The sequence below is a fragment of the Bos taurus genome, chromosome 28, assembly GCF_002263795.3.
Source record: "Bos taurus isolate L1 Dominette 01449 registration number 42190680 breed Hereford chromosome 28, ARS-UCD2.0, whole genome shotgun sequence".
Classification (NCBI taxonomy): Eukaryota; Metazoa; Chordata; class Mammalia; order Artiodactyla; family Bovidae; genus Bos; species Bos taurus.
The window spans coordinates 13,692,332-13,712,704 of NC_037355.1; the positions used below are offsets into that span (position 1 = coordinate 13,692,332).

At 44.4% G+C, this 20,373-nt stretch overlaps 1 long non-coding RNA gene across 1 annotated transcript; it reads right to left on the reverse strand.

The window, feature by feature from the left end:
- Positions 1-1,519: 1,519 nt before the first annotated feature.
- LOC132344126 (uncharacterized) lies at positions 1,520-18,556 on the reverse strand. Its single transcript, XR_009493242.1, has 3 exons — positions 12,305-18,556; positions 11,282-11,506; positions 1,520-8,797 (listed from the first exon to the last, which is right to left on the reverse strand). It is a non-coding gene; the product is annotated as an uncharacterized lncRNA (long non-coding RNA).
- Between the last annotated feature and the right edge of the window lie 1,817 nt (positions 18,557-20,373).

Here is a 20,373-nt window from a genome sequence, read left to right on the forward strand (position 1 = left end):
AGAAATAGGTGTTGTTTTAAGCCACTAGGATTGTGGTAATTTATTCCAGCAGAAATTGGAAAATACTATGTAATCCTTGCCAATACTTTACAAGTGTTGATTTCTCATTTTTTGATAATCTGTTTGTTGTATAGTATTATCTCACTGTAGATTTAATTTTTATTTTCCTGATTATGAATAATATCAAACATCTTTTCATGTATCTATTAGTCATTTGAGTTTACTCTTTTTTTTCTTTTTTAACTGAAGGATAATAAGGATAATTACAGAATTTTATTGTTTTCTGTCAAACATCAACATGATGAGTTTACCCTTTGGTAAAATGTCTGTTCAAGGTCTTTGCTCAGTTTTCTATTGATTATTCTTTTTTCTTATTGATTTAGAAGCTTTCTGTATACACTAGATACTGGTATGATGAGAGTTAAATGTGTTATAAATTGGTAAACATTCAATTGTTTGGACAACTGTCTCCAGTTTCATAACTTGTTTTATCACCCTCTCTGTGTTATCTTTTGATGGAGACAATAGTCATAATTCATATGAAAGAGTCCCGTTTATGGCTTTTTTTTTTTTCATGGTTTGAGTTTCCCGCTCTGTGCTGTTGCATGCATGCATGCTCAATCATGTCCAGATCTCTGAGATGCCACGGACTGTAGCCCACCAGGCTCCTCTGTCTATGGAATTTTCCAGGCAAGAATACTGCAGTGGGTTGTCATTTCCTACTCCAGGGGATCTTCCTGACCCAGGGATTGGACCTGCTTCTATTTCATCTCCAGGCAGATTGCCAGGCAGATTCTTTACCACTATGCCACCTGGGAGTTTTTCACCCTACTCCTCTCTAAATTCTCCAAACATTCCCAAGAATTTCAAGTCCTCCAGGCCTTTACCAACCCCGGACTGCTCTCTATTTCTCTCCCTGTCCGATGGTGACTTTCCCACTTTTACCTCATTGTCGTCGTGTTTCAGTTGCTCAGTCGTGTCTCTTTGTGACCCCGTGGACTGCAGCACACTAGGCTTCCCTGTCCTTCACCATTTTCCGGAGTTTGCTCAAACTCATGTCCATTGAATTGGTGATGCCATCCAACCATCTCACCCTCTGTCATCCCCTTTACCTCCTGCCTTTAGTCTTTCCCGGCATCAGAATCTTTTCCAGTGGGTCAGCTCGTTGCATCAGGTGGCCAAAATATTGGATCTCACAGGGAAATTCTAAACTGTCATCAGGAACTGCCTCAGCTCTTACCCCAAATTTATACATTTGTCTGCATCCTTCCCTCCTTCCTCCCTGTCACAATGGCGGGCACAGTCCCTTCTCTCTCAGAGGTCATTCTTTCCTCCTCGGCCCTGGCTGCCATTCCACATGCATCCTCTTTATTATGGTGCATTTAAATATACCCTCTCTCTTCTCTCTCTTTAATGTCCTCCATTTAAACACCTAAGCTTTCTCATTTTCAAAAACTACCTGGAATATCCATGCCTCATAGAGTCCATCCTACATTTTTCCCCCCATCCAGAGTCAGGCTTCTTTTATATATATACACATATATTTTTTTTAATTGGAAGGATAATCGCTTTACAGAATTTTGTTATTTTCTGTCAAGCCTCAACATGAGTCAGCCATAGGTATACATATATATCCCCTCCCTTTTGAACCTCCTCCCATCTCCCTCCCCACCCCACCCATCTAGGTTGATACAGAGCCCCTGTTTGAGTTTCCTGAGACATACAGCAAATTCCCAGGCTTCTTTAAAGAACTAACAGTCTCCCTCCAATCTGCCTGAACCTCTGTGACATAAGAAATACATACTCGGTCTTTGTCCCCTTTCCCTGGCATGGAACTCCATATGCCTTGGGATTTCCTGAGTGAGAGAAGTGTGTTTTCTTTTAATAAGATGACTCTTAGCAAATGCCTTAGTTCAAGATGGGGGCTGGTCACCAGAAAGACCAAACCTTGATAAGAATCTTGAAAGTTTCATCCCCAGTCCCCAACTTCCAGGAGGTAGAGAGGCTGAAGATTGATTTAATAATTGATGATGCATGCCTACATGATTAAACCTCCATAAAATGGAGGTAAACAATGTAATTCAGAGAGTTTTCCTGGTTGGTGAACACACTGAAGAGCTGGGAGGGTGGTGAGCGAGACATCGTGCCCTCCTTCCATGACCTACGCGTCTCCTCCATGTGGGTGTTCCTGAGTTCCTCTATGATAAACCATTGTAAGTAAACTGTTTTGCTCAGTTCTGTGAACTGTTCTAGCAAGTTATCAAAACTTGGGACAGAGGGTGGTCATGGGAATCCTAGTGAGACAGTAATGTGGGTAACCTGGGGACTGACATTTGTGACTGAAGTCTGAAGTAAAGGCAGTCTTATGGGACTGAGAGGGTTTTTTTGTTTGTTTTTTGTTTTTGGCCAGCCACATGGCTCATGGGATCTTAGTTTCCTGACCAGGGATTGAACTTGAGCCCCCTGGAGTGAAAGCACAGAATCCTAACCACTGGACCACCAGGAAATTCCCTGGGAATAAGTCTTTAAACCCGTGGAGTCTAATTCTAACTCAGGATGTCAAAATCTAATTGAATTAAGAATACCCTGTTGGTGTCTGGAGAGTCAGGGAACTTGTCGGTACAAAGAGGGAAAAAAAACCCAAAAACCCATACATTTGGTATCCAAAATGAGTAACAAAGAGCTCCACCCCAAATACTAGATTAACGCCATTCTTGCTGAGGTTGGCTGAGACCTATTTTGTCTGATGCAGCCACAGTGATCCTTCAAACACTCAAATCTGACATGTCTCTCCCTTCCCTGAGAGGTAATGTTCATTTTCCATCACATTTAGGATCAAGCAAAAGTTCCATTAACGTCAACACTTTAGAACACTTATCCTTTTGTCTAAGAAAAATGTGTAACACCATGAATTTCAATAACTCCTTTTAGTGATTTGCATGTAGTAACCAGCACAGCTGTCAATGATACAGAGGACTTCCATGGCTGTCCTCTACCTCCTCACAGAGAACATTAGGATTCAGCTCTTTGGTATTCTAGTCCAATATGTAAGGAGTTTAGAAGTTGTCACTCTGTCCTAACAAAAAAAAAGGCTGAACAAGCTGAAAAACCAACACCATTTCTTAGATTCTTCAGAGAAGTGAAATCACAGGACAAACCATTCCCCAAATTGGAGAGATAGGCAGATAGGGAGAATTACAAGTTAATGGACCAGAAACCTCAGAGGAAGCAGTGTCAGAGCAACCTAAACTGTAATTGATGGATTTCTGAAAGCCCTATATGGACAAGTCTGAGAGTTAAAAATTCCAGGGGTTCCTAGTCATTGGACACTTTTGTGAGTTTTATCTCCAAGAGCCCTACCGAGTCCCAACAGTGAATATCACAGAAAAATCCCCCCAAGCTTCTGGCAGAGAAGAGGGAAAGGAAATCATTTTGAAATACACCAGAGCATTCTGTTCTTGACAATGCCTGGACTCTTGAAAATCTGTTTTACCAAAGCCTAACTGGAGCTTTTTCAGAGCCTTATCTACCCAGGGAAAGGGAAATACCCAATTCCAGCCCCTTCTAGCCATCCTGTCCCACCTAAGATGGGAAGACAACTGAGAAGTACTAGTGAAGTTCACAGACCAAGATACAGGTTCATCAAAAGACTGAGATCTAATCACAGGACTGTATAGTTTCCCCCTGGCCCACAACTTACCACCACATTACTAAAGGTCTATTTACCAGAGTTCCTTTCACTCAGTACATCATCTGCAGAGTTCAACAAAAAAAATTACAACATATTCTAAAGAGGAAAAAACACAGTTTGAAGATACTGGATGAGCATCAGAATAAGAGCTAGATATAGCAGGGATATGCAGAGTACATCATGAGAAATGCTGGGCTGGAAGAAGCACAAGCTGGAATCAAGATGCCTGGGAGAAATATCAATAACCTCAGATATGCAGATGACACCACCCGTATGGCAGAAAGTGAAGAGGAACTAAAAAGCCTCTTGATGAAAGTGAAAGAGGAGAGTGAAAAAGTTGGCTTAAAGCTCAACATTCAGAAAACAAAGATCATGGCATCTGGTCCCATCACTTCATGGCAAATAGATGGGGAAACAGTGGAAACAGTGTCAGACTTTATTTTTCTGGGCTCCAAAATCACTGCAGATGGTGACTGCAGCCATGAAATTAAAAGACACTTACTCCTTGGAAGAAAAGTTATGACCAACCTAGATAGCATATTCAAAAGCAGAGACATTACTTTGCCAACTAAGGTCCGTCTAGTCAAGGCTATGGTTTTTCCAGTGGTCATGTATGGATGTGAGAGTTGGACTGTGAAGAAGGCTGAGGGCCGAAGAATTGATGCTTTTGAACTGTGGAGTTGGAGAAGACTCCTGAGAGTCCCTTGGACTGCAAGGAGATCCAACTAGTCCATTCTGAAGGAGATCAGCCCTGGGATTTCCTTGGAAGGAATGATGCTAAAGCTGAAACTCCAGTACTTTGGCCACCTCATGCGAAGAGTTGACTCATTGGAAAAGACTCTGATGCTGGGAGGGGTTGGGAGCAGGAGGAGAAGGGGATGACAGAGGATGAGATGGCTGGATGGGATCGCCAACTCAATGGACATGAGTTTGAGTGAACTCAGGGAGTTGGTGATGGACAGGGAGGCCTGGCATGCTGCAATTCATGGGGTCGCAAAGAGTCGGACACGACTGATCGACTGAACTGAACTGATAGCAGAGACGTTGGAATTATCAGACTGGAAATTCAAAACAAGTATAATTAATATGCTAAGGGCTCTAATGGAAAAAATAGACAACATGCAAGAACAGATGGGTAATGTAAGCAGATAGAAATTCTAAGAAAGAATCAATAAGAAATGCTAGAGATCACAAAGACTAGAACAGAAATGAAGAATGCCTTTGATGGGCTTATTAGTAGACTGAACATGGCTGAGGAAAGAATCTCTGAACTTGAGGACATGACAATAGAAACTTCCAAAACTGAAAATCAAATCTAAAAAAACCAACAGCACAGAACATCCAAAGCCTGTGCTGCTGCTAAGTCGCTTCAGTCGTGTCCAACTCTGTGCGATCCCATAGACGGAAGCCCACAGACAGAAGCCCACCAGGCTACCATCCCCGGGATTCTCCAGGCAAGATCACTGGAGTGGGTTGCCATTTCCCTCTCCAATGCATGAAAGAGAAAAGTGAAAGTGAAATCACTCAGTTGTGGCTGACTCTTAGGGATCCCATGGACTGCAGCCTACCAGGCTCCTCCGTCCACGGGATTTTCCAGGCAAGAGCACTGGAGTGGGGTGCCATTGTGTAACACATATATGATATGACTATCAAAAGAATAAAAAGGGGTGGGGGGGTAAGAAACAATATATGAAGGAATAATGGCTGACAATTTCCCTCAAATTAATGTGAGACACTAAACCACAGATCTGGGAAGCTCAGAGAACACCAAGGAGGACAAATGCCAAAGAATAATAATAATAAAAACCTATAATTCAGCATATTGGGTTCCAACTTCAGAAAATTAAAGGTGAAGAGAAAATTTTGAGAGAAGCCTGGGGCAGGGGGCAGGGGGAACATACCTATAGAGAAGCAAACATAAGACTGATGTTTGACTTCCCCTCAGAAACTATAGGGGCCGCCGTCTATGGGGTCGCACAGAGTCCGACTTCAGTTGTGGGGACACGACTGAAGCGACTTAGCAGCAGCAGCAGCAGAAACTATCAGAGAAGGCAATGGCACCCCACTCCAGTACTCTTGCCTGGAAAATCCCATGGACAGAGAAGCCTGGTAGGCTGCAGTCCATGGGGTTGCTAAGAGTCGGACACGACTGAGCGACTTCGCTTTCACTTTTCACTTTCACGCATTGGAGAAGGAAATGGCAACCACTCCAGTGTTCTTGCCTGGAGAATCCCAGGGATGGGGGAGCCTGGTAGGCTGCCGTCTATGGGGTCGCACAGAGTCGGACAGGACTGAATCGACTTAGCAGCAGCAGCAGAAACTATGCAAGCAAGATGAGAATGGAGTGTAATATTTTAAGTGACTAGAGAAAGAAAGAAAAAAAAAAACTGACCTAGAACTCTGTATCCTGGTGAAATCTCCTTAAAAAGAGAAAGGAGAAAAAAAGATTTTCTCAGACAAACAAAAAAGCTGAGAGAATTTGTTTCCAACAGACCAGCCTTGCAAGAAATGTTAAAAGAAATTCTTCAGAGAGAAGGAAAATTATATAGGTCATAAAGTCTTATTTATAAAGAAAGGAAGAACACTCAAAAATGAATATGTAAAGGTAAAATAAAAATGTTTAGTTTCTTAAACTGATCTAACAGATAACAGTTTGTTCAAAATAATTATATGTATAAGCATATTTATACTTACATGTAAGCCTGGAGAATCCCAGGGATGGGGGAGCCTGGTAGGCTGCCGTCTATGGGGTCGCACAGAGTCGGACAGGACTGAATCGACTTAGCAGCAGCAGCAGAAACTATGCAAGCAAGATGAGAATGGAGTGTAATATTTTAAGTGACTAGAGAAAGAAAGAAAAAAAAAAACTGACCTAGAACTCTGTATCCTGGTGAAATCTCCTTAAAAAGAGAAAGGAGAAAAAAAGATTTTCTCAGACAAACAAAAAAGCTGAGAGAATTTGTTTCCAACAGACCAGCCTTGCAAGAAATGTTAAAAGAAATTCTTCAGAGAGAAGGAAAATTATATAGGTCATAAAGTCTTATTTATAAAGAAAGGAAGAACACTCAAAAATGAATATGTAAAGGTAAAATAAAAATGTTTAGTTTCTTAAACTGATCTAACAGATAACAGTTTGTTCAAAATAATTATATGTATAAGCATATTTATACTTACATGTAAGCCTGGAGAATCCCAGGGACAGAGGAGCCTAGTGGGCTGCCCTCTGTGGGGTCGCACAGAGTCGGACACGACTGAAGCGACTTAGCAGCAGCAGCAGCAACATAAGCGAAATTATTGTCAGTGATGATACAAGGGATGGGAGGGGAAAATTAGAGATATTTTGTTATATAAGATACTTTCACTGAGTAGGTTTCATGAGTAGGAAACCACAGTCACTTGAAAGTGGTTTTGGATTAGTTGTAAACATGTAGTAAAAATTCTAGCGCAACCACTAAAAACAGTAAAAAAAAAAAAAAAAAAAGTACAACAAATATGCTAATCAAGGAGAGAAAATGGAATCATAAAACGCTCAATTAAAACTACAAAAGGCACAGACTACCCTAGTGCTCTAGTGGTTAAGAATCCACCTGCCAATTCCGGGGACACAGATTCGATCCCTGGTCCAGGAAGATTCCACAGACTGTGGAGCAACTAAGCAGGTATGTGACAACTACTGAGCCTGTGCTCTGGAGGCTGTGCTCTGCAAGAGAAGCCGCAGCAGTGAGAAGCCCGAGCACTGCAAAGAAGAGTAGCCCCCACTCACAACTGGAGAAAGCTCACACGCAGCAATAAAGGCCCAGCACAGCCAAAAATAAATAAATAAATAAAAATTTTAAAACTACAAAAGGCATAAAATGTGTTAAAAGACAAAAATAGAAACAGAAACGAGGGCAACAAATAGAAAAGAATAGCAAATATGGTCGATATTAATCCAACTATGTCAATAATCACTTTAAGTGTCCATCATCTAAATTGTTGTTGCCCAGTCACTCAGTCGTGTCTGACTCTTTGCAACCAGCTGCAGCATGCCAGGCTTCCCCGTCCTTCACCATCTCTTGGGGCTTGCTCAAACTTATGTCTCATCCTCTGTCATACCCTTATCCTCCTATCCTCCTGCCCTCAGTCTTTCCCAGCATCAGGGTCTTTCCCAGTGAGTAGGCTCTTCGCATCAGGTGGCCAAAGTATTGAAGCTTCAACTTCAGCATCAGTCCTTCCAACATCAGTCCTTCCAATGAATATTCAGGGTTGATTTCCTTTAGGATTGACTGGTTTGATCTCCTTGCAGTCCAAGGGACTCTCAAGAGTCTTCTCCAACACCACAGTTCAAAAGCATCAATTCTTCGGCGCTCAACCTTCTTTATGGTCCAACTTTCACATCCATACATGACTACTGGAAAAACCAAAGCTGTGATTAAACGGACCTTAGTTGGCAAAGTAATGTCTACTTGAGTGGGTAGCCTTTCCCTTCTCCAGGGGATTGTCCCAACCCAGGGATCGAATCCAAGTCTCCCGCATTGCAGACGGATTCTTTACCAGTTGAGCTACAAAGAAAGCCCAGGAATACTGGAGTGGGTAGCCTATCCCTTCTCCAGCAAATCTTCCTGACTCAGGAATCGAACTGGGGTCTCCTTCATTGCAGGCAGATTTCATTACTGACTGAGCTACAAGGGAAGCCCGTTGTCTGCATAAACCCACTTAAATAGAGATGTATATAGATTAAAAGTAATCAGTTCAGTAGCTCAGTTGTGTCTGACTCTTTGCGACCCCATGGACTGCAGCATGCCAGGCTTCCCTGTCAATCACCAACTCCCGGAGCTTGTTCAAACTCATGCCCATTGAGTCAGTGATGCCATCCAACCAGCTCATCCTCTGTCGCCTCCTTCTCCTCCTGCCTTCAATCTTTCCCAGCATCAGGGTCTTTTCCAATGAGTCAGTTCTTCACATCAGGTAGCCAAAGTATTGGAGTTTCAGCTTCAACATCAGGCCTTCCAATGAATATTCAGGACTGATTTCCTCTAGGATTGGCTGGTTTGATCTTCTTGCAGTCCAAAGGACTCTCTAGAGTCTTCTCCAACACCATAGTACAAAAGCATCAATTCTTCAGCGCTATTAAAAAAGGGGGAGAACAAAATAATGCCTTTTGCAGCAATATGGATAGAACTACAGATTATCATACTAAGTGAAGTAAGTCAGACAAAGACAAATATCATATGGTATCACTTATATATGGAATCTAAAATATAGCACACAAAAAATAAATAAAATAAAATATAGCACAAATGAACCTAAATACAAAACAGAATCACTTTAACTCTGAATCACTTTGCTGTACAGCAGAAACTAACACAGCATTGTAAACCAACTCTATATATATAAGGGTTTTTATTTTTTTTAAAGGAAAATCCATGAAACCAAAAGCTAGTTCTTTGAAAGAATCAATAAAATCAATAAGTCTCTTGCCAGGCTAAGAAAGAATACAAATAACTTATCAGAAATGAAAAAGGGACATTTCTACAAAGCCCATGAATATTAAAAAAGATAACAAAGGAAGATTATGAACCACTCTATGCTCACAAATTTGATAACCTAGAGGAAACAACCCATTTCCTTGAAAGACACAATCTGCCAAAAGCCACTTGAGAAAAAACAATCTGAATAGGCCCACATCTATTAAAGAAATTGAATCAATAATTTATAATGTACCAAAAACACCAGCCCCATATGCTTTCACTGATGTATTCTATCAAACATGTAAGAAAGTATTCCAATTTTCTAAAAACTTCCGGAAGACTGAAGTAGAGGGATGACTTTGTAAATCATTTGGTGAGGCTCACATTACCCTCAGAGCTGAACCAGAGATAGTACAAGCAAAGATTCAGCTACTTAAGAAAATAGTGTCTACATGCATTTGTGTGTAGCTGGGCCCTTGGAAACTATAGTAGGTACAAAATGATGACAGCTGCAAAGCATGTGAGAGAAGCACTGTCCACCTTCTGCAGGGAGCTCCTGCTCTGCCCTTTAAAAAGCATGTGGCCTTTGCCAGGCGTGACCAAAGCCCACTTGACACTCGATCAAGGCGGGCACCTGAGTCGGTCTGCATATTAGCTATTGGTAAAGCTGAACTTATCTATTTTAAATAATCAGATATAAATGAATCATCTTGCTCACCTAACACTGGAATGAGCCCAGGAAGTAATATTTACCTACTAAGTACCGTCCCTGTGCTCAATTTATTATATTTTTTTTATTTTAATTAAATTTTTATTATATTTAATTCTCACAACTCTATGGAGTTGACTCTAAGATAATTCTCACTGATGGAAGAAATTGATGTTCAGAGATAATGAAGTAGCTTTCCTAAGGTCACTCCAGCTATAGAGGGTTAGATGAAAATTCAGAGATCTCTGGCACTGCTCTCTGACCCCGATCAGAGACATTGCTTTAACAATATTTGTAATGGCAACCACAGCTGGGACAGAATTCCCATTCTTTGTTTAGTGCAGTCACCCTTTTCATTGGACACAAATCAAGTGCAACCTTATGCAACACTTTTGCTATGACCCAAGGCTCTAGTCCTTTCTCGGGGGGAAGGCTGAAATCTATTTGTATCCTAAGCTGTCCTTGCCTCTAAGCCCTGGATGTCCACAGGCGATGCTCCTGGTGTTCTACCAGGGGTTGAGTTGATCTCTATTTGGCTGTATCCCATTTTTTTTCTGGAAGAATATCTTGGACATCTGAATTTATGATTTGGCAATGCCACATTGCTCCACTTTCTAGCATTTATGCATGCTTTTCCTATTTCTATATTTTATTGATGGAAATTTGGAAACAGGTTAGCATTGTGTACAAATGTAGCCATCTTATCCAGAAGTGTATTGCATCAAGTACAAAAGCTAAACATTTTTCTTGCCTCTAGAACATGATTATGGGCTCGTTCTCTGAACTGAGACATTCTTTCTTTCATCCAGGCTAAGAGCTCATACCTTAAGTAGTCCAAAGTATGTGCATTTACCAAATTATCAGGCCCAGGAGAAGCTAGAAGGTAGAGGAGGTTGGGTCCTTCAAAATGCCCCCAGGTTGAGCTTTTCTGTTCACCCCACACGGACCCATTCAAAGACCACTGTTTGCAAGGCTCTTTTTAGGGTCATGGTTTTCATGGCAAAGCCTGTGGGTCCCTGGGGAGTAAGAAGGAGGGTGAGTGTGAGACTCCAGAGCCCTGTATTCTCACTTCATCCAAGCAGCTCTGTGTGTATCTATGCTAGGAACACAGCTTGAGTCCTGATCAGACACCTATGGATGATATAAGGATGATTGATTCAGATGTATCCTGGTGAGAGAGGCATGGGGGCTTCTGAGTGAGGCTCAGTCCTCATCCTGAGCCAGGAAGTCCTGCGGCAGAGACGGAAGGACCCTGCCCCAGATGGTGGTGGTGAGTTCATTTCCATCAGTACCCAAGGCTTGGGTTCAATTTGTCTCCTTAAAGATGTCAAATTTTTCTCATTTCACAAAAGAATGGGGATTTTTTTTTAGCTACATGGAAAGGGAAATATCAAACAAACACATATTTAAAACAATGGCCAAGACTGATACCTCTCTGCCCTGGATGGGGGAGAGCTTCTACCTCTGATGGGGGAGTGTGTTCACTGCAGCTGCTTCTCCTCTAGACTGTGATCTGTCGGTTGTTTCCGGCTCTACCAGCAGCAGACTGCACGCTGTGCTTCTCCCATGGCCAAACGGGGTCTCAGCACCTCTTAAGTCTGAGAAGTCAGGAGGCATCAGGCTTCAGGTAGCATGAACACTTAGAAGCTTGCAATTCTGAAACCAAATGCAGCTTTACACAAAAATTTTAAAGCTCACCCCCTATCATAGGGGTCCTTGACAGCTTGCCATAAGGAGGTGTGATGTTGATCAGCACCAAGGATAGCTCCTGGACCAGCGCTTATTAGAATTATTGGATGTCAAGTTTGGAAAGAAGCGCCTCCCCACGGATACCAGGAAGGGTGAGACTGAGGCTAAGGGTGTGCCCAGATGTCCTGCAAATGCCACAAGCAGCTGACATCCCCCTTCTTATCATCACAACATGAGTTACCTAGTGGCACCTTCTGAAGTACGGACACTGACTTAGGGGCTAGGGGGCAAACATTTGGCACAAATGGATGTCATGAGAAGACTAGAGTCTGGACAATTTCACTGGAGAAAGATACGTGATACGCCTCCCCAAATGGCAAGCTCTACCTGACCAACACAGGCTGGCCTCGTGGCTCTGCCTCCTGGCTCAGAAAACACTTTCTAGTTTCTGTGCTCGTGCTGTTCACGTGGGATGCTGGGCTTCCCAAGGCCCCTTGACACAGGACAGGAAGTGCCTTTATAGATACACCTTTAGGTGGAGAAATCCTGACAGCAGTAGGAATCACTGCAAGAGGGAGAAGAGGGAGAGTCACGATGGGAAGAGGCTGCCCCAGCTTCCGGCCCAGGGTTCCAACACTACTTCTGGGTTGGGGCAGAGTTCCATTCTCAGATCACTGAGTGGTACAACATGGTTCCTTCTTGGCCTTCTGAGGAGCTGCCTTCTACTGACCATTTCCTATGTCCCACAAACACTGATCTCTTTACCTGTGTCCTCTCTTTGACCATCACAGCAACCCGGGTCGGTCAGGGGAGGGGGGGGTGGATCTGGCTGCTGCTCCCATTCTGCAGACAAGAAAGGGAGACGAAGAGAGGGTAAATTACAGCCAGGAACTGTAGCCAGGACTGTCACTCAGATCTGCCTCCCATCAATGTCCCTCTTTCATACTGTATGACTCCAAGGCACAGGATTCCTGGGGTGAGGATCCTGGAGTAAAGGACACACTACAGCCAAGCGCTTCTCTAGGTAGTCAGGGGCCATTTAGATTTGAGGGTCAGCAAACAAATGGCATTGCTCAGTGCTGGTCTTACAATGTCTCTGCTCCTGAAATTAAGACTTCAACAGGAAGACCAGCCTTGATGCACAAATAGCCATATGGTGTTAACTTCCCAGCCTCCACGATGTGTCTTTTCATGTCTCTCTCATGCACTGCCCAGGAAGAAATTCCACTAAAAGGTGTCTAGCCCAGGGTACATGCTCAATAGACATGACCTCCTGCTAAGCTGCACGTTGTGGGCCTGTGAACTGAGCCTTTCCCTTCTGGACACTGAGGCACAGGCAGCAGATCCCCAGCCAGGGGTCATAAAGGCTGAGCAGTTGCTGCATCATGGTGTATCTGTTGTCCCGGGGGTGGGAGGTGGAACCTTCCCCAGGACCACTTCCTGGTCACTTCCCTTTCCTTTACCCTTACACTGCTGAAGGCCAGTATGGTGGCCTCCCGGGCCACATGACTTACTTCCTTGGGAGCCCAAGGTGCCTCTCAGTAAGGAGACTGCTTGAAACCCACAGAGCATGGGGATCTGGAGGGAGGGGGGTTGTGTCCCAAACTGAGAGGTGAGGAAAGCCCCTAGGTACGATTGCGCTAGAGGCGGACAGAGCCACGGTCCCAGGGGGCTTGGGCATGGTCACACAGAGCTGCAGTCCCAGGGGGCTTGGGCGTGGTCACACAGAGCCGCAGTCACAGCTGATTTCTGTCCCAGTTCTGCCACTCACTGGCTGTTTGAACTTGGGCAATCCCTCATACCCTGCAAGCAGCCGTTTCCACTTCAGTCCAGTGAGTCAGTCAGAGCTCCTTCTTTAGATAAAGGAGGAGGTAACACGTGGAAGACACCAGGAAAGTCCCCACAGTGGCAGTGATCAACAGAGGTTGACAGTACACACGCACATACACACACACACACACACACACACACACACACCTCAAAGCCTGCTTAACTCATCCATCAGGGCATGCTCTCTGAGACTGAGTTTTGAATAATGAAAACATTTTGCGAGTGATAAATGCCTGAGGCCAACAGCATTTCTCAGAGTGCAGTTCATGCCTGCTTCCCACACGATGTGCTGCCCACTCCCCAAGCCCACAGGAGAGGGGAAGAGAAAGGACATGGAGTCCTGGGTCCACACTCATGCCTCCCTCACCACCCAGGCTCCTGACCCGCACCCATCAGAACACTGGTGGTCTGTGGACACATCCATTCCTCTTTCCCCCTTCCTCACTCTTTTCTCTACTAGAAAACAGAACCACATATGGGGTTGCAAGGGATAAGGGGGTGTCCTGCTAATGGAGGCCGAGAGAGTTGAGTACTCTTGTCTTTCTGAAGGTTGATGTGTTTGTCAAATCCAACTTCTGCCCCTCCTCACAGCTCATTAAACGACTCATTTCTCATTTGGATAAAAAAGCTCTGAGGTAGATAAAAAGCTCCTACGTGTGTGCTTCTGTTAACAATATTTATCTCTGATCTAAGCAGATCATAACTGGTTAAAAAATTTCCTCCATTCTTCTGATTTATCTGCTTTTAAATGTCAATTTCAAGGAAGCAGACAGTGGGGTCCAGGTTGGGGGGGCCCATAAGTTAAAAGCTCCCAGAGAAGCAAGGAAGATGGGATGCGTGAAAGAGGAAACCGTTTTCAAAGGGCCAGGGCTGGAGCGTGAAAGAGGAAACCGTTTTCAAAGGGCCAGGGCTGGAGCGTGAAAGAGGAAACCGTTTTCAAAGGGCCAGGGCTGGAGCGCGTTGCTGCAGCTCCAAAGCACAGGGCCACGTCCAGCACGCGGCAGGCTGAACGGATGAATGAGTGAATGAAGGAATGAAGAAAACAGGCAGAGAAGTGGGAGACGCAGGGGAGAACTGGTGTTTGCTTAGCTTGGTAAGGTGGCCACTCAGGTCCCCTAACACTCACATCTCACAGGAAAAACAGGCAGCCATCTGACAGAGGAGACTGAGTCAAGGGGCTGGGGGACTTGCTCCAAGCCAACGGCAAGGTTTAGGCAGAATCCAGATCCCAGAGCAACAGGCCCGCCCCACCCATCATGCAGCTTGAGTGGCTCCCAACCAGTCCTCTGGCCATTCTTCCAGGTTGGACCAGGTCTCCTCTGGGGACCCCAGGACTGCAATCACAGCTGTCCCTGCAGGGGTGGCCCGTGAACCCCTGAGCAGGAAATGAGGGAAGAGGGATGAGGTGCTCTGGGAGCGCTCTGAGCCTCACCCCAGGGCTGCAGGGTCTGTGCTCCATGAGCGCACAGCAGTGGGTCTCTGGTCCTGATTCTCACAGACCACACCAGCCCTTCCCGGTCAGGGCCACGGGGCAGCTTCAGTCTTGCCTCCTTGCTCAGGGGCCATCGTGACTGTTGTTGAACCAACCACCCCTGCTCTGCCTGCAGCACAGCTGATGGCTGGTGAGAACAAAACAGAACAGGGACCTCCCTGGTGGTCAGTGACTAAGACTCTACACTCCCAGTGCGGGGGACCCAGGTTCGATCCCTGGTTGGGGAACTAGATCCCATGTGCCACAACAAAAATCAAAGATCCCACACACCACGACTAAAACCCAGCACAGACAAACAAATAAATATTTAAAAAACCACACACACAGAAAACCAAAACTGAGGCAGATAGAACAGAAAGGGAGACAGAGAGACGAAGAGAAGATTTCTTGAGAAAGAGTGGGAAAGGGACAGGAAAAGATGAAGAAACAGATAAGGATGGGGAAAGAAAGAATAAAACCGACTCCTGAAGGGGACAGTGTGCGCACACGTGCATGCACACACACATGAGCCAGGTGTGGGGGGCGTGTGTGGGAATAGTGCATGTTTCCTTGAGCCTTGCCAAGCTGCAGGTGAGCATCAGTCAACTGGCCACCATCATGGTTTGGGCATCTGTCATGTGGGCACTGCCAGGAAGGTAGCAAAGCATGTTGAAGCCTCTAGAAATCTCGAGGGGGTGGAGCCAGGATAAAATGTGACCTTTCCTGCGCCCATGAGTTCCCAGAGACTCTGGCCACCCACTGGCCAGGGACTGGGGGATACAGACAAGCCAGTGTGGTGCAGGCACTTCCCAAACTTGCTTGCAGTGAGGACAGTCTTGGACATCTGAATGCACTTCAGTGCACAGGTGCTGTCTGAAATTTTCCATGTGTTCCTTTCCATGTTGACATTTTGAGAAAGGAATAGTATACCCATTTTACAGATGAGAGGATGGAACCTATGAGGTCAGTCTTTTAGTCTCTTGTGGCTACAACTTTGAGTTCCCTGGTGGCTCAGGGAAGAATCTGCCTGCAGTGCAGGAGATGTAGGAGATGCAGGTTCAATCCCTGGGTGGGGAAGATCCCCTGGAGGGGGGCATGGCAACCCACTCCAGTGTTCTTGCCTGGAGAATCCCAAGGACAGAGGAGCCTGGCAGGCTACAGTCCATAGGGTCGCACAGAGTGGGACACAACTGAAGCGACATAGCACATAGAGACACAACTTTATGGAATAAAAATATACCTTCGTGAAAAAAAAAAAATGCATATCAAGAAAGGACCTCTGTGAAAGGTTGGTTGTATTGGAGGCTCTGAGGAAAGAGACACAGAGCAGAGGGGACCTGAGATCCCGAGGGCTGAAGACTTGGGACACTGGGGGCAGGAAGTGGAGGCTGAGGTGCTCTGTCCTTCACTTGCTCCGGGAGCAGTAGGTGTGAGCACTTGGGCTTCAGAGGACAAAGCCTGGGGCAACTCCTAGGAGGTCAAGTAGTCCCCAGTCTAGAAACCTCTGTCACTGGGGCTCATGACTGACCACAGGCTTGCCCCTGTCCCTCATGTTCCTTGGGTAGGAGGCTGTAGGAAGAAATAGAACATTCCTACAGAGTAAACAGGAAATGGCAAAGACGAGGATGAGTGACAGTCACATGTTCCTGTGATTTAACACGCGCCAAAGGAAAACAAATCCCACAAAAGAGGAAACCAACGCATCGACATTCAAGGACCTAGAGTTAAGTGAGCAAACAGAAAAGACTTTAGCACAAGTATAATTAATATCCACAGGGAGATGAGACTAAATAGGAAGCCAGAGAAATATTCAATTACAAATCTTGAAGGCATCCAGATTGGAAAGGAAGAAGTAAGACCATCTCTATTTGCAGATAATGTACTCTGCTGCTGCTAGGTCGCTCCAGTCGTGTCCAACTCTGTGCGACCCCATAGACAGCAGCCCACCAGGCTCCCCCGTCCCTGGGATTCTCCAGGCAAGAACACTGGAGTGGGTTGCCATTCCTTCTCCAATGCATGAAAGTGAAAAGTCAAAGTGAAGTCGCTCAGTCCTGTCTGACTGTTAGCGACCCCATGGACTGCAGCCCACCAGTCTCCTCCATCTATGGGATTTTCTAAGCAACAGTACTGGAGTGGGGTGCCATTGCCTTCTAGTATGTAGAAAAGTTTAAAGAATACACACTCACTCACACACACACACAAACACACATAAAGGACTTCCCTGGTGGTCCAGCGGTTAAGAATCTGCCTGTCAATGCAGGAGACAGAGGTTCAATCCCTGATCGGGGAGGTTCCATGTGCCATGGGGCAGCTGAGCCTGTGCACCACAACCACTGAGCCCACACACCTGGAGCCCATGTTCCACACAGGAGACGCCGCACAACGAGAAGCCCATGCACCACACTAGACAAAGTCCACACATCAACAAAGAGCCAGCATAGCCAAAGAATAAGTAAATTTTAAAAACACATACACACAACTATCAGAGCTAATAAATGAGAGCAGCAAGATTGCAGGGCATACAAGATCAGTGTACAATCCGTTTTATCTTTATGTATCAGCAGTGAACAATCTAAAAATAAAGTTAAGAAAACAATTCTCTGTTAGTGTGCCAGAGCTGCCATAACAACATGCCACAAAATAGGTGGCTTAAACTGAAATGTTTTTAATTTTCCTTTTTTTAAAAAAACTTCTTGCTTTATATTGGAGTATAGCCAATTAACAATGTTGTGATAGTTTCGGGTGGACAGAGTATCCCCTCGTCCCCAAACTCCCCTCCCATCCAGGCTTCCACGTAACGCTGAGCAGGTTCACTGTACTACACAGTAGGTCCTTGTTGGTTATCCTTCTGAAACGTAGCAGTGTGTGCACATTAATACCAGACCCCCTATCCATTCCGCCAGCACCATAAGTTCATTCCCTAAGTCTGGGTCTGTTTCGTAAACAAGAATCTTTTTTTGTCTCATGGTTCTGGAGGCCAGAAGTCTAAGATAAAGGTGTTGGCTTGTTTGGTTTCTTCTGAGGGTTATGAGGGAAGGCTGTCTTCCAGGCCTCTCTCCTAGCTGGTGTGCTAAGAAGCTTCAGCTATGTTCGACTCTTTGTGACCCTATTGACTGTACCCTGCTAGGCTCCTCTGTCCATGGGATTCTCCAGGCAAGAACACTGGAGCGGGTTGTCCTGCCCTCCTCCAGGGGATCTGCCCGACCAGGATCGAACCCTCGTCTCTCACGTCTCCTGCACTGGCACCCAGGTTCTTTATCACTATTGCTGCATGGGAAGCTCCTTTGTGCGCATGTCTATGTCCAAATTTCCCCTTCTTATAAGGACATAGCCATACTGGATTAGGGGTTCCCAATTTTAGGGGTTGCAAAATTTACCACCAAATTACAATAACAAGACTGTGTTATTAGCATAAGATATACACAGAGAGATCAAAGAAATAGAATTGAGAATCCAAAAATAAACCCTCAAATTTATGAGTAATTGATTTTGAAAACACTGCCAAGACAATTTAATGGAGGAAAGAATCATCTTTTCAAAAAATACTATGGAGACAACTGAACATTTACATGCAAGAGAATGGAGACAGACCCTAGCTCACACAATATATCAAAATTAACTGAAAGTAAATATGAAATGTCAATGTAAGAGCTAAATATATATAGCTCTTAGAAATAAACAGGTGTAAATCATCATGACTTTGGACTAAACAATGATTTCTTAGATATGACACCTAAAACACAAGCAATCAAAGATAAACAGGTAAATTTGTTAACATTAAAAACTTTCATATTTCAAAAGACATGATTAAGAAAACTAAAAATCAAGCCAGAAACTGGGAGAAAATATTTGTAAGTCATATATCTGCTTTAAAAAATTGTATTCAGAATATATAAAGATCTCTTAAAAATCAGGAAAAAAATTTTTTAAACCTAATTTTTAAATAGGTAAAGGATTTGAAGAGATATTCACCAAAGAATATGTAGGGATCATTAATAAGAAAATGAAAAGATGTTCAACATCATTCATCATTTAGGGATATGCAAATCAAAATCACAGTGACATATCATTTGCCAGTCACTAGCATAACTGTGCATTGGAGAAGGAAACGGCAACCCACTCCAGTGTTCTTGCCTGGAGAATCCCAGGGACGGCGGAGCCTGGTGGGCTGACGTCTATGGGGTCGCACAGAGTCGGACACGACTGACGAGACTTAGCAGCAGCAGCAGCAGCATAACTGTGCATAAAACCTTCTGAAGGAGGTCACCATCATTAAAAAGCAGAGACGTTACTTAGCCAACAAAGGTCCATCTAGTCAAAGCTATAGTTTTTCCAGTAGTCATGTATGGATGTGAGAGTTGGACCATAAAGAAGGCTGAGCACAGAAGAATTGATGCTTTTGAACTGTGGTGTTGGAGAAGACTCTTGAGAGTCCATTAAGAGATCAAACCAGTCAATCCTAAAGGAAATCCACCCCGAATATTCATTGGAAGGACTGATGCTGAAGCTGAGGCTCCAATACTTTGGCCACCTAATGCAAAGAGCTGATTCATTAGAAAAGACCCTGATGCTGAGAAAGACTGAAGGCAGGAGGAGAAGGGGATGACAGAGGACAAGATGGGTGGATGGCATCACCGTCTCAGTGGACATGAGTTTGAGCAATTCTGGGAGATGGTGAAGGACAGGGAAGCCTGACGTGCTATAGTCCATGGGGTCGCAAAGAGTCAGACATGACTGAGCATAACTGTAATAAAAAGACTATCCATACCAGCTTTTGGTGAGAATGCAGGAAACTGGAACACATACTTTGTTGATGAAAAAGGATGCATTTGGAAAATGCATCTACTTTGGGAAAATATGCCAGTACTTTCTTTAAAAGGTAAACATAAATTTACTGTATGATCCAAGTGACTCTACTCTTAGGTATCTACCCAAGGTAGATGAAAACGTACCTCCACATAAAGATGTGTACACAAATGTTTGTAGCAGCATTATTCATAGTAGCCAAAAAGTCCACCAACTGGTGAACTGGTGTATCCACACAAAGGAATATTATTTGGCAATAAAAAGGAAGAAAGTACAGATACAAGCCACAACAAAGATGAAACTTGAAAGCTAAGTGAAAGAAACCAGAAGCAAAAGACCACACATTCTGTGATTCAGTTTGTATTAAATGCCAAGAAAAGGCAAATCTATGGACAGAGTAGATTAGTGATTGTCTAGGGCTGGGAGTAGAAATAGGAATTTACTACAGATGGACATAAAGGGTCCTTTTGGGGTGATTGAAATGCTCAGAATTGGATTGGGGATAATGGCAGCTCAGCTGGTAAAGAATCTGCCTGCAATGCAGGAGACCCTGGTTTGATTCCTGAGTTGGGAAGATCCCCTGGAGAAGGAATAGGCTACCCACTCCAGTATTCATGGGCTTCCCTGATGGCTCAGACAGTAAAGAATCGGCCTGCAATGCGGGAGACCTGGTTTTGATCCCTGGGTTGTGAAGATCCCCTGAAGGAGGGCATGGCAACCCACTCCA